Source organism: Marmota flaviventris, chromosome 10, assembly GCF_047511675.1.
Source record: "Marmota flaviventris isolate mMarFla1 chromosome 10, mMarFla1.hap1, whole genome shotgun sequence".
Classification (NCBI taxonomy): domain Eukaryota; kingdom Metazoa; phylum Chordata; class Mammalia; order Rodentia; family Sciuridae; genus Marmota; species Marmota flaviventris.
In genome coordinates this window covers 114075252-114088988 of record NC_092507.1, presented here as the reverse complement: position 1 = coordinate 114088988, position 13737 = coordinate 114075252, and the positions used below count along the sequence as shown (strand labels likewise).

Below are 13737 nucleotides of genomic sequence, written 5' to 3'. Positions count from 1 at the left end.
GGGATTACAGGCATGTGCCACCATGCTGGCATTATGAGTTATTTTTGATGCCTCTTTCCCTCATTCTCCATATTCATCTATCCATGGAACATGCCATGCTCATTTCCAATGCAGGCTCTTTGCAGTAAGGAGGTCATTTTTTTTTTTTCTTTTGGCCTGGGATACCACTTGACCTTCACATACCAGGATGTTGCCATCCGAATATCACAGAGAGGTTTTCTATAAACAAACAGTATAAAGTAGTTCTGCCTGTAGTACACTTGGAACATGGATAGTATTTCTCTCTTTGGGGCAGAGAGTTAACAGGCTCTGCAGTGTGTGGCTGTGTCAGTGAGCAAAGATTAGCACGTCCTCATTTTCCACCACTCACCCAGCGCTTGGATGAGGATGAGAACATTATCACCACATCGCAGGGAGTCTCTCATATTTCCCAACCAGGCCTGCAAAGAGGCTCTTTTGTTTCCCTCTTCCAGAAAAAGATGGCTCTGACAGGCAAGTTAATAAGTTTTCCTGTCCCGGTTTCATGGATGCTGACAAAAGACACCAGACTCCAGGCTCAGAGACAAATGACTTTATTATGAATGGTCCAGCAGGCAGCCTGAGCTTTGTGTTTGTATTGGTTCCCCTTCTTCTAAGTTCCACTGGGTGATGACAGTGCAGATGCTGCATGTGTAATAAATAGATTTGCATCACAGCCAAGGAACCCCGAGTTTAGGAAACCCTGGTATTTTAAAGGGAATTTACATGGGACCCAAACATCTTCATATTTTCGCAATTTACATAGTTTTTTCCCTCAGACTTCCTTTCCAACTGATTCTCAAAAATTTTTCAAGTCCCCAAGGGGTGGCCAACCTGCAAGATGCTTTCTATGAGTTATTGTAGATATGAGCCCAGGCAATCTTTCCTTCCAGATAAAGTGGAGGCTAGATATGCAGCTTGAAGTCCTTCTTGCTGGAGAGATTTTCTTTCATCCCTGACTTTGCAGCCACCATTGAGTGGGGCTGTGGTGGAGAGGCTGTTCTCTTCTAGCTGGGACAGGCATGGTAGGCACAGCCAGGTCCATGTTTTTTTTTTCTTCTATAATGGTTCAGGGGAACTTCCCAAGAGGTTATAGGTACGGGGACTTGAACTTGCCATCCTCCTACCTCTGCTACCCAAGATGCTGGGATTACACGTGTGAGCCACAACAACTGGTTTATGTTCATCAACCATAACAAATGTACCACTCTGGCAGGGAGAGATGGGAAAGCCACCTGCTTATGCATCTTACTTGTGTCTGTTGGACCATTCAGACCTGGTTTTGTATCTTCCCATTCTGTTTTTGTGATGGATACGGTTAGGCATATTACATTTCATACCTGAAGGTTTAGATACCCTTCAGTCATGAGGAGCAGATTGCGTTGCACGATTAATGTCCCATGGCAGATACTCCATCTCTCTTCCCACTCTCAGAAGCAAATCAGGAACTGCTTTTCAAATGGAGAAAGGTCATCAGCACAAAAGGGAAATAGTTTACTGCAAATCTCCAGGTGTCTCAGACTTCCACGGTGGGAAAATCAATCTAAAGGTTTGTGTGTATGTGTGTATCAAACCCAGGGCTTTATGCATCCTAGGCAAGTGCTGTATTACTGATATATACCCCCAGCTCTCTATCTGGTTACAAATAAATGAAGGAATCCAGGCTTAGATATTTTTGGTTTGTAAAAAGGCAAAAATGATTAGAAGTGATAGAGTTATTATTTTCATCATAAATTGATAATTTAGTTATAATTTAAGACTGGGAGAAACTCCTTTGTACCAAGTTTTATTATTTTATAAAATAAATACGAGAGATCTAAATTTTAATTTAATTTTACTCATAATCAAAAATAAACCATGTAACAAATTAAATTGTTTTGTGAATTTGGGATTAATTTTTAATTAATTGTATTTTAATTTTTAATTAATTTAATTTTTAATTCATTTTTAAAGAATTAATTTTTAATTAATTGGGGGGGTGGTTGTTGCGAGCCATCCATGGACAGCTTGTGGGCAAAGCCTATAGAATAGGTGAATCTGGTGTCTGGGAATGACCAGTGGACATTTCCTCTGGTTGACTGCCCTGACTCATTGTGATCCCTATCAAGCTCTGCCACAGGTCCCACACAGCGCGGGAGATGGGGTGACCTGCTGTAGCTGCACAGGCCCTCTGAGATGGGTGTGACCTGTCAAGATGCCAATCAACCTGCTGACTGCAAGACATCAGGAAGCAAGACTCCGCTCTTGAAGCCTTACCCCTGCCTTTGATGTACCCCCTGAAATAAACCACGCGCCATCTTCTTTTGTCTAGCTCCAGCTCCTGTGTGGACTGGATATATCGGGGCTCCATCTTTTGAAAATATATTTCCGACTCTGTCTTTTGTTTTTCACTAATTATTTAAGACTTTAATTTCTCAGGTGGCTTCACCTTCCACAGCAGGGGAAAAAAAAAATCCCCCAACCAGATGCTGGCTGTCAGACACCAATTAGGTAAATTACTTGGTAAGATCATGATTTATAAGTGAGGATTTTAAAGGTTTAAATAGTTCTTCTTATTTAAAATACTGTTTTGACCATCAAACAATGCAATGTCATACTAAGACATATTGAGTTAAAAACAAAAGAACTTGAACCTTTGCTACAGTGTGAAATAAGAATGCAAACATGGCATATTAATTAATTCAAAACTTTGTATTTGTACTTCAACAACAATTTAGATATGTGGAACTATCTAAATTTCCTTCACTTACCTTGTAGGTCAAGTAAGTAATTATTTCCTATTTTATTATTTTAAAGTATGTAAATTTAAATTTAAGCCTAGATGTATGTAAGTACATTGAGTTATAATTTAAAAGTGGTAGATCTGTATACATTAGTTCTTTTAAATAAAGCTTAGGTGATATTGCACATTATGTGGGCCTATAGAGTTAATCCATTTATACTACCTATGTGAAGTTTTAAGGCATTATTGGTTTCTGATAATTTTTAAAATATTAAGTTATTGTATTACATCTGAATAGTCACTTAACTATATTTTCTAAGCTTCTTGATTGACTTTAGTTATAATATGGAGTTAATATTCAATTTAATATAGTGTGAATGTGTAATACAATGTTTAATTAATAAATATTTATCTGGCAACTTTTAAAGAAATTAAAATCAAGAGAGATGAAAAAATATAGTACTGAGTTACCACACAGTGCTTAGGTGTGTTTGTAAGCTCTGTGTCGGTGTAAGCATATTCTGCTGCTGCAATTTTTACTAACATTAAGATAATAAAAATCAGGGCATTATAAACATTTTCTTATAAATTACATGATGAGATCATGGTTTTTAAGTGAGAATTTTAAAGGTCTATATAGCTATTGTTATTTAAAATACTGTTTTGACTATCCAACAACGAAAATGTCATACTAAGACATATTGAGTTAAAAAAAAAAAAAAAAGAACTGTGCTGGGCATGATGGTGCACACCTGTAATCCCAGTGACTAGGGAGGCTGAGGCAGGAGGATGGCAAGTTCAAGGTCAGCAATTTAGTGAATCTCTAAGCAACTTAGTGAGACCCTGTCTCAAAATAAAAAGTAAAATGGGCTGAGGATATAGCTTCAGTGGTTAAGTGCCCCTGGGTTCAATCACTGGTACAAAAGTGAGGGAAAAAAAATTGAAGTCAGAGGCTGTGTGGCTAGCAGAAATGAAGATTTGCCTCTGGTTATACAGTCTGTGCTCACTGAGAGGTAGTAAAAAATTCTTGGGTGGCTGGACCGTGGAAGTGGGAGTGCTCTGAGATGCCATTGGTGGTGGTGGTGGTGGTGGTATTGGTCTCAGAGTGGGCCTTAGGGAGATTACAACCAGAATTGAAATACTCTGGCCATTTCGTTTGACAAGGGAGATGAACATTTGAGATAAGATAACTCAAGAGCATGAAAGATTATATAATTATATGTTGCGGTGCAGCAAATCTTAAAGATTCAGTGTCTATCATCTTTTTTGGCTAGATTCAGTGATCTTTCTTCTGCAAAGGGGTAGAAATTATGTAAGGCAAAGTACCAAGTGGCTATCCACTGCTCTCTGTTTGATAGACAGCGGCATCTTCTCATGCAGTGCCAACTGTGTCCCTGAGACATGATGGTGAAGGTTGGAGACCTTTGGATTTGGCTGTATTGGGCACCTGGTCACCCAACACCAGCAAAGTGAGTATTGTTTATTGTTTGCCATCAATGACCCCTTTGTTGACCCCAGTTACAGGACTCATTTGTTCCAGTATCATTTCACCCATAGCAAGTTGAACGGCACACTCAAGACTGAGAATGGGAAGCTTGTCATTAATGGAATGTCCTTCTCATACTAGTATAGCAAAGTTCTTGGGTTAGCCCTGTTCAAACAGTCCTATTGCTAAAAAACAAACAAACAAAAACAAAAAACAAACAAACAACAACAAAAAAACCTGCTTGAAAGAGAGATAGTAGCTCCTGAGAATGTTCACTGCTCATGTGCCCATAGTTTACATTGTATTCTGTCAGTGTTGCTTCCCAGTGCTATCTAAAGGCCAGCTCTAATTATTCTGACCAGCATCTAGAAAACGGACTAGCACATAGTAGGGAGCTCTAAAGAAATGCTTGTTGAATGAATGCATAAACAAAATTTGAGCAATTTATTAGGTGTTGGGCACTGTAATAATTTTTAACACTCAACTAAAATCTTCATTTAACCCTCAAACCTTTTCTGAATGATACTATTATAAATTTAGAAAATAAGTTGAAGAAATGTAGGCTCAAATAGTGAAGTGATTTCCTGAGGATTTCTTGGTGGACCATTGGCAAAGATAGGAGTCAGTAAACTAAGTCTTTTTGTCTCTGAATTCCATAAGCTTAACCACTATGTTCTTAACAATGCCAAGGAGTCCAATTAAAATCTAAGAAGAAACTATGTAAAAGCATGGTTAGATTGGGGGAAAGAAGAAATTCAGTTACTGTTTCAACACCCAATGTTAGAAATAGAAGTTTCCCACTTGTTTTTAGGGCCTGGGCTAACATCGAGTGCACACATCTGCTTTATATGGTCACATACTCCTCAACTCATTGAAGTGGAACAAAAATAAAAGAAGGTCCCTTGACAGAACCTTAAGCCTAAAAAAAAAAAAAAAAAAATTGTTTTTGTTTCCATATATTCTGCCCAGGTGACAAAACATGGCCCTGTGAGAGTGGGTACTTTTTCTCAAAATTAACATTTAAACTGATGCTGGTTATACCTTGGGGGTACTCTATTGATTGTAAAAATAGGATTTCTCACTTCTGGAAGTAGGAGTATTTCTCAAGATTATTCCTGTTGTAGTTGTTATGAAATGGTTGATTTGGTTAATGACACAGCCAAGATGGAGGGCATTTTCTGTTCACAGGTGTCTTTGTCTGGATCTTTGTCAATTCACTATATTCCCCTGGAAATTCTATTAAATGTTTTTTTCTTCTTCAGAACCCAGATTTCACTTTCACAACTTTTGGAGACCAATAGGTGAGGTTAGATATGGTTTGCTTGATTGTTTTTCTTATTTCATTCTTCCTCTTCCTCTTCCTCTTCTCCCTCCCCCACCTCCCTTCTTCTTAATTTTTGGTTTTTAGAGTTGTTTTTTTTTTTTTCACCCAGATTGTCTGTGGGGCTCTAGGAGGGAGGTTTGGCGGCATTAAGCAGAGGTAGTTTGTCACGTGGCATACGTGAACAAAGAATGGAATTATTAGGCATGTGCTGGCTGGCTCCATGTACCCGTAGTTTTTTCAAAATTCATTGGGGCTGAGGGTGTGAGAAGTTTAGTTTACGGTCGGCAGGCTTCATTGCTGTGGGCCCAGGATGAGGCAGAGCGTCATGGTCGAATGTCATGATGGAAGAAAGCCACTCAGCTCTTGGAAGCCAGAAAGCAGAGAGAGAAACACAGTGAGCAAGAGGAATCAGGGACCGATATAGTCCAAGGGGACATTTCCAGCGACCTGTTTCCTTCAACCACACTCTCCCTGCCTGCAGTTTCCATTCATTAGTCCATTAAAATTATTAATCCATCAAATGGGTTAATTCATCAATGAGGTAATGGCCCTCATAATTGAATCATCTTTCTTCTGAACACTCCTGCATTGCCTAAAATATGAGCTTTTGGAGTGACATTAAAGACCCAAACCAAACCCCTGCTATCAAGCCTCAAGGGAAGAAAGGCAGTTCCTTGTCCCTAGTAGGAGCTTTGATGAATACTTGGGTTGTTTTTCATACCAATGAAGTGTTTCTCACCTGCAAAAGCTTTGGGGACTGTATATATATCTTTAGCCTTTATACGCTATTTATAGAGCATGTTCCTAAGTAAGGAATGATGACCAGTGGTAGCCAGCAAATGATTTCTAAAATATATACTGCCAGTTTATGATAACCTTGCTTATTTCGAGTAATAAGGGCCCACGTTTCGTAAGACAGATCATAAAATCTGAAAACCTCAAGATTTGCCAATGCTCTCACTGTCTTGAATTTCTTCTAGAATTAAAGAAGGGCAATAACATATCAATGTAGATCTTTTTTTTTAAAGAGAGAGAGAGAGAGAGAATCTTAATATTTATTTTTTAGTTTTCGGCAGACACAACATCTTTGTTTGTATGTGGTGCTGAGGATCGAACCCGGGCCGCACGCACGCCAAGCAAGTGCGCTACCGCTTGAGCCACATCCCCAGCCCTCAATGTAGATCTTAAAAGAATAAATTGCTGAAAGAGTCGCGGCGGTTTCTTTATCCAAAGCACAATAGCCTGTCCATAAATCTAATGATTGTGAACACTATTGAAAATAAAAGGCTTGCACTCTTATGAAATGTCAATGAGCAGGCGCTGAGATGTCCGGTTACTAAAGTCCATGCACTGGCACAACATCCATGTAATGGATAAAGCCTTGTTAAGTTGTGATAGAGCATTAAGGGCAATTCATTCACAGGTTCAAGAAGCCCTGAGTCCCTGGGCTCCAATCAAGTCCATTCCCTCAAGAAACTGCTTGAACTTTTTGAGAAGGGTCCAGTCGAGTTGAGCTGTTAATAAGGTCTCTGTTTTTAGATCCATGCCTCTCACAATAAGGATGTATCACCTCTACCCTTTTAACAGCTACCTGTCATGAATATGTTTTTCCTTACATACTGAGACTACCAACCAACCCATATTTTCTTTGTGTTTCAGATCCATGAAAAACTTACTGGAAGCTCCTAATGTGAGCCTGAGACTAAAGAGGGCTGGCAGAACTTCTACTCTAAGCCTGACTATAAAAATCCCCAAACTTCCCAGACTTGTTTCAAATAAGTTTCATTCTACAACAACTGGCAAACGAAATTCCTATAGGACAGCACTAACGGCCCATTTGTTGAAAAGAAGGTCCTAAATAGATTGCAATTTGTCTCCTTTCACCCAGTTCTGCCCTTGTATAAGCCTTGCATCACTACCCTCCACCACACCCTCCTCCATTAATATCCACAGTTAAAAGTGTCCCGTGAATCCTTTGAAATTTCATTTAAATGTACAAAAATATAATTATTTCTTCTTCCCCTCCCATCTTTTATACAAATGGTAGCATTGATTGACATTGCTCTATACCTTGTGCCATGACATAAAAAAGGACAAAAGATAAGAGATAATACTGATAGATTTAACTATATTAAAATAAAAACTCTTTTATCTATCTAAAAAAAAGTCCATAAAAATAGTAAAAATGCTGTCATGCATTGAAAGAAGATATTTGTAATGCATCTACTTGCAGTATTATAAAGGATCTATGTTTGTAGCTCTCATAAATTGAAAGAAAAAAGACAGTTAAAATTTTTTAACTCAGTTAAAAATTGGGCTGAAGAGATGACAGTTAATTCACAAAGAGAAAAACCCAAATGCTCTGTAAACCATTAAAAGATCCGAGAAATACAAATTAAAACCACAATGAGAAGTCATTTCACATCCATCAGATTGGCAAAAATGGAAGCCCGACAATATCAGGTGCTGAGGAGGTGAGGCAATGGGAGTGAGAATTGTTTTAATCATTTGGAAAATGATTTGATTATATCTGGTAATATTGAGGAGACTTTCTCTTGATAACCCTGTAATTACACTCTTAGGCAGAGGCCCTGCAAAAAACAAGTGCACATGGAGACATATATATTTCCCCTTTCTTTTGAACAAAGAATGCAAAGCAAAACCACATAACAAGAAACTGAACTTACATACCATCATTGTGGTTACCCTATAATGGGATACTATACAGCAGTGAAAACTGATCACAGAGACATGAATCAAAATGAATGAAATTTCTGAACATAATGTTGAGCAAAAAAACACATTATGAAAGAATACATATAATATGCCACTTTAAAACTTAAAAACATGCAACATAATACCTTTAAAAAGATCTAAGAAAACAAACTTAGTCAAAGTATTTAAAAATGCCTGGGAATAATAAGCACCAAATTCAGGGTTGTATCTGGGCAAAGGAAAGCTCTTGAAGAGTGATCACAGAGGTTTCAGCCATATTTTGCTGATCTTAAAATATATGCCCAAAATTTCTAAGAAAAAACAATTCTATGGTAATTTTTATTTATCAAAATAGGAACTGAATACATAGATATTTTTATCATCCTGTATTCTTTATTTATCCAAAATATTTAAAAATAAATTATGTGATTCTAGGTAGTGCTGCTAACTTTGCTAAGAGATCCAAATATGTTCTTAAAACAATCAAGCTAATTGAATTTTAAATTTCTAAGCACTTTCTTGTTATTTTATTCAATCTGTAACATAATTTTCAATCATTTGTTGTAAAGAAATCTGCTGACCCAGGTTTAGGGAGACTCTCTAGGTGAGCTATGTTCCCTGACTCCTGCTGCCTCTGCTCCCAGTTGCATCTCTGTCTCCATTTGACTTATCCACGGGAATCTCTGTTCTGGCCCAACAGTGGACTCGAAACTTTCTACTTACTTCCCTTGAAGCATGACTTTCCTTCAAGAAAAACTTCTTTTTTTCCCTAAGGGGTAAGAACCTCAACAGGTCTATTATGTAATAATTCAATATCATAAGCTCCACCTGGGAGAAATGGGTCACAGACAGGACAGCTGGAAGTGTTGGTGTTTTATTTAATACTTAATGGTTAAAAAACTCAACTATCATTATGGCCCCTCAACCTCTACAAGTTAGTGACCAAGCCAAACTAATAGTGCAGGCAGCTGTGGAATCCCTGAGGCTGGCCAGGGGAGAGTGAGCGTTAGGTTTTACCACATCCCCATCCTTACAACATGCTCCTCCAAGCTCAGCAAATTCTTATCAGATGATAATGGGGAAACATCTCAATTTTAGTGTCACTACCACTATCCAAGTCTGGAATCCCCAAGATTTAATAGACAAATAAGAATCTTCTTATGTGAGTGTAAGTTAGCTTTTCATCATGGTGACCAAAATACCTGACAAGAACAACTTAGAGGAGGAAAAGTTCAGTTTGGATCATGGTTTTAGTCCATGGTCAACTGACTCCGTTGCTCTGGGTCTGGGGAGAGCAGAACATCATGGTGAAAGATTGTGGCGGAAGAAAGCTGTTCAGCTCATGACAGTTAAGAAGCAGAAAGGAGAGAGAGAGGGAGGGGAGGGGGAATGGAGAAAAGAAGGGGCTATAAACCTTTCCAGGGCACCCCATCCCCACTCCATGACCTATTTTCCCCAACTAGGTCCTCAGCCATCAATGAACTAATCTACTAGTGAGAGCAAAGCCTCATGATCCAATCATTTTCCCCAAATCCCACCACTGAACACAGTCCAAATCCAAATCATAAAAATAAGCTACTACATCTGTTGTTGGATCATAATCTTTATTCAGTTTTTAAACGTTGGAGATGCTCTTTGTGAGTAACCATGGAACTAGACCAAAGTGGGTTTTGGCCAGTGCAGTTGGACAGCCTTTTTCATACAAGGTCTAGGGTAGAGAAGGATCCAGACAGTATTCCACCCTGGTCACCTTTGCAGGTGGTCCTCATAAGGAAACTCAACAGTAACAAAATCACCGTCATTTTTTTTTTATTATTATTTTTAACTGTCAGTCCACACTTTCTGGGTTTTATTAGCAGCACTACATAAAATAAGTAATTATCAAGAACTAGTCTAGACACTATAAAAATAGTCACACATCCTTAGACAAACAACTTGAAAAGGGCCTCCTCTGGGCAAAAAAAATAATGTAAATTAAGTGAGGAAAGAGTAATTTCTATACTCAGTTTTTTTTTTCTTTTGTGGTGCCAGGGATCAAACCCAAGGCCTTATGCTGGTCTCTACCACTGAACTGTATCTCCAGTCTCTATGTTAGTATTTTTTTTTATTTCTGATTTTTAAAATTAATATCTTATTTCTTTTGAGTTTCTGGAATCATATCTGGCTACCATTTATGGTGGGGTTTGCCAGACATAGTTTTTTACACCAACTGTCACGAGCTGTCCATGAGTTACCGTGGGGTCACCGTGCATCGAAGCCTAGTAGATAGAAACATCTGGTATCTGGGAATGACCCCTGGACATTTTCTCAGGTCAATTGCCCAGGGACATTGTGAATTTCTATCCTGATCGTCCGTGTCCCACAGCACCTGAGATGGGCGTGAGCTGCCAAGATGCCAATCAACCTGCTGACTACAAGACATCACAAATCAAGACTCTGCCCTTGAAACCTTATCCCTGCCTTGAATAAACCTTATCTATCCCTTCCTTAAATAAACCATCGGAGCCGTCTTTCTTTTGTCTAATTCCAGCTCTTGTGTGGACTAGATGTATCAGGGGCTCCGCTTTTGTAAATATGTTTCTGACTCTTTGTATTTTGTTCTACACTGATTATTTTAGACTTTAAGTTTTCAGGTGGCTTATACTCTCCTCGGCAGGGAGAAGAACCCCCCAGTGAGATGCTAGCCGTCCACCCACTTCACCAACTAAGGGTTAAACCAACAAAACAGTGGCTCAAAGATTAGACCCAAACATCTGTGACATCCTGGCTAAGGGAATCTTAGGAGTTTTTAGGAATAATGCATCTGGGTACTTTGTTTTGATTTTGGGAAGCTTTGCTGCATTCTTTTAATTCACCCAATGGTACCAGCCAACTGAAGTTCACCTGATATGCTATGTGTACATTTTTTTTTCTTTCTATATATTTTTTTATTGCTGCACTATTATAGTTGTACATAGTGATGGGATTTCTTGCTACATATTTCTAATTTGGCCAGCCTCACTCCCCAACGTGTGTGTATGTTTTTATGTAACTTGCCTTCTTCCCACCTCTCTGGGGTTTTTAGTTTCATTTTGTTTTTAAACTAAGCTTGCCGAGGCTGAATGTAAGATCAGCTGGGGATTTTAAGCTTTTTTCTTGTCCTAAATTTAAACTGGTTTGCACACTTTTGTGCCTTTTACTAATGGTAGTGGGGTGGGGTGGCTTAGGACTAGGGAGGGGACTGTTGACACGGGCCATTTTTATCCCCACCACAGGTACCGCTCACTTCCTATGTATTTTCTAAAGTTCTATACGGAGATAGTTTGTATAACTCTGAATTTTATTTAAAAAGGAGTTTTATAACAGAAAAACCAAGCCTTTGGCCAACCCTGGTGGAGGCAGAAGGCCCCTTTGGTCTGAGCAACCCGCAGCTGTCAGAAGAGGGGGCCATGAAAATACTGAGCTGCTGCCCCTGGTACCCTGGGGATCTCGTCTGAATCTGCCTCATCTTTATCTGTGAACCATGGGGGTTGGGGTGGGTTGACCCTTAGGTGCTTTTTGAAAGGCCTTGTTTCCTTTAGTTCAAGGAGTTCAAGTTTTCACTAGGAGACTGGGGTTAGGAAGAGTGTAGTGTTTAATTGCCAGTTGAGAAACTCAGGTTCTATTCACATCTGAGAGTGTGTGGAAGGTGTCAGCTATGTTGCTTGTAAAGTCATCAAGGTTGGTTTTGCCATGAGCAATTCCAGGTGGACAGATGTGGGTGTGCAAAAGGACAGGAATTGTGATAGAGGACTTGCATGAAATCTTGTGCTTTTTCCAAACCTATTGACACCACTCTTCACCTGTGCTTTCCTGAAACCCTCTGAAGAAATGTGGCAGAAGAGAATGGGATCGAGTGACACAATTATCATTGATTGGATATTTATAAAGTGCCAGGAATTATGCTAAACTATTGATTTACAGTTATAACAGTGCATTAATATGCATACATACTTTTACATACATTTCATAACTACTGTATAAGATAAGGCACTATCGCTACCCTTGCTTAACAGATGAGGAAATCGATGCTGCAATAAATTAAGTAACTGAGTCAAGGGAAGGAAGTTTATCAGTGGTAGGGCTGAGACTTAAACCTAAGGCTACCATCTGCAGACCCCAGCATTTAACTACTAGTCTACACTAATTTTTTACAGAAATAGGGGTAAAGGGCCTCTTGTGTAATCTTAGAACCCAGTTTGGAGTTATCTTCAAATATAGGTTTTTCTGACTCCTAACCAGTGCCTTTTTCTTTCCTTTATATTTTTATAATGAAATATATCACACACATACATATTGCATGTGCCTTTTTTTGTTGAACCATGTGAAAATTTCAACATTTGCTCAGATTTTGATACATAACAATGGTAACTTCGTGATTTAATATACAGGGTTCTGTATATTAAATCACGAAGTTAGCAAATCTTAGCATAACCACTATTCAGTTTGTTTTATTTGTTTGTTTGTTTTTTTGAGTCTGAATTGTTAGTTGCTAACAAATGTTAGCTGCAGGGTGGGCTGAACACTCGACCCCCACCCTTCTGGTGCAACAGAAACCCACATCTGGCCCCTGCCCAGTCCGCCTGAGGGCAGAAGATGACACCCTTAGCAGCTCCTGTATGATCCAATCACTGTACGCCAACAAGGCAGCTTGCAGACCCAGAGATCCCACTAGATTTTTGGCTATAAAAACTCTCTCCTGCTGGGCACCCCTCTCTTGCTCTCTCTTTCTTCTCTCTCTCTCTCTCTCTCCTCCCCCCTCATTCTCCCTCTCTCTCTCACTCTCTTTCCCTTTCTTCTCTCTCCCCACCTTGCTTTGTCCCCCCACACCACTCTCCTCCCCCTCTTCCCCACCTCCTCTCTCTTTTTCTCTTCCTTCCCTGTTAATCAGACACTGCCACAATAAAGATCTCAAGGTCACTTTCTTTTCAAGAATCATGCTAACTTGCCAAAGGGTATACCCAAACTTGAGATCCTCCTGCCTCAGCCTCCTGATTTGCTGGGATTATAGGTGTGCACCACTTCTCATACACCTTTTCCCCAAACTCTGTAAATAACCCTATACTTTTGCGTTGATTATTTTTTTTCTTTATAGTTTAACAACTGTGTTGACATCCCTAAAGACTAGAGCTTAGTTTTCCTGATGTCTTTACAGAAATGGATTGTGCGGCCCATGTTCCTTTGTGACTAGCTTTTTTCCCTTCAGTATTGTTTGTGAGACTGATCCAGATTAATCCATCTATAGTTTTTTGTTGTTGTATAATATTTCACCTTATGGATCAATCAAGCTGTTTGTTCATTCTGTCACTGATTGAATTCTTGTGCTTTCCTTCAGAAGAATCATTTTAGTCTTTATTCTTATATTTGAGCATAAAGGAGGCAGCACACGCTGACTCAAAGGACAAAGGTGTACAGTTTTTATGGCATCTGCAGTGTAGACAGGAACTCTATTCT

General features: G+C 39.1%; 1 long non-coding RNA gene across 2 annotated transcripts; it reads left to right on the top strand.

Moving 5' to 3' along the window:
* Window positions 1–2316: 2316 nt before the first annotated feature.
* LOC114104629 (uncharacterized) lies at window positions 2317–7621 on the top strand. Of its 2 annotated transcripts, XR_011709044.1 has the most exons (4): window positions 2317–2508; window positions 4099–4209; window positions 5489–5527; window positions 7210–7621. It is a non-coding gene; the product is annotated as an uncharacterized lncRNA (long non-coding RNA). The 2 variants fall into 2 exon arrangements; XR_011709045.1 differs by lacking the exon at window positions 5489–5527.
* The last annotated feature ends 6116 nt before the right edge of the window (window positions 7622–13737 follow it).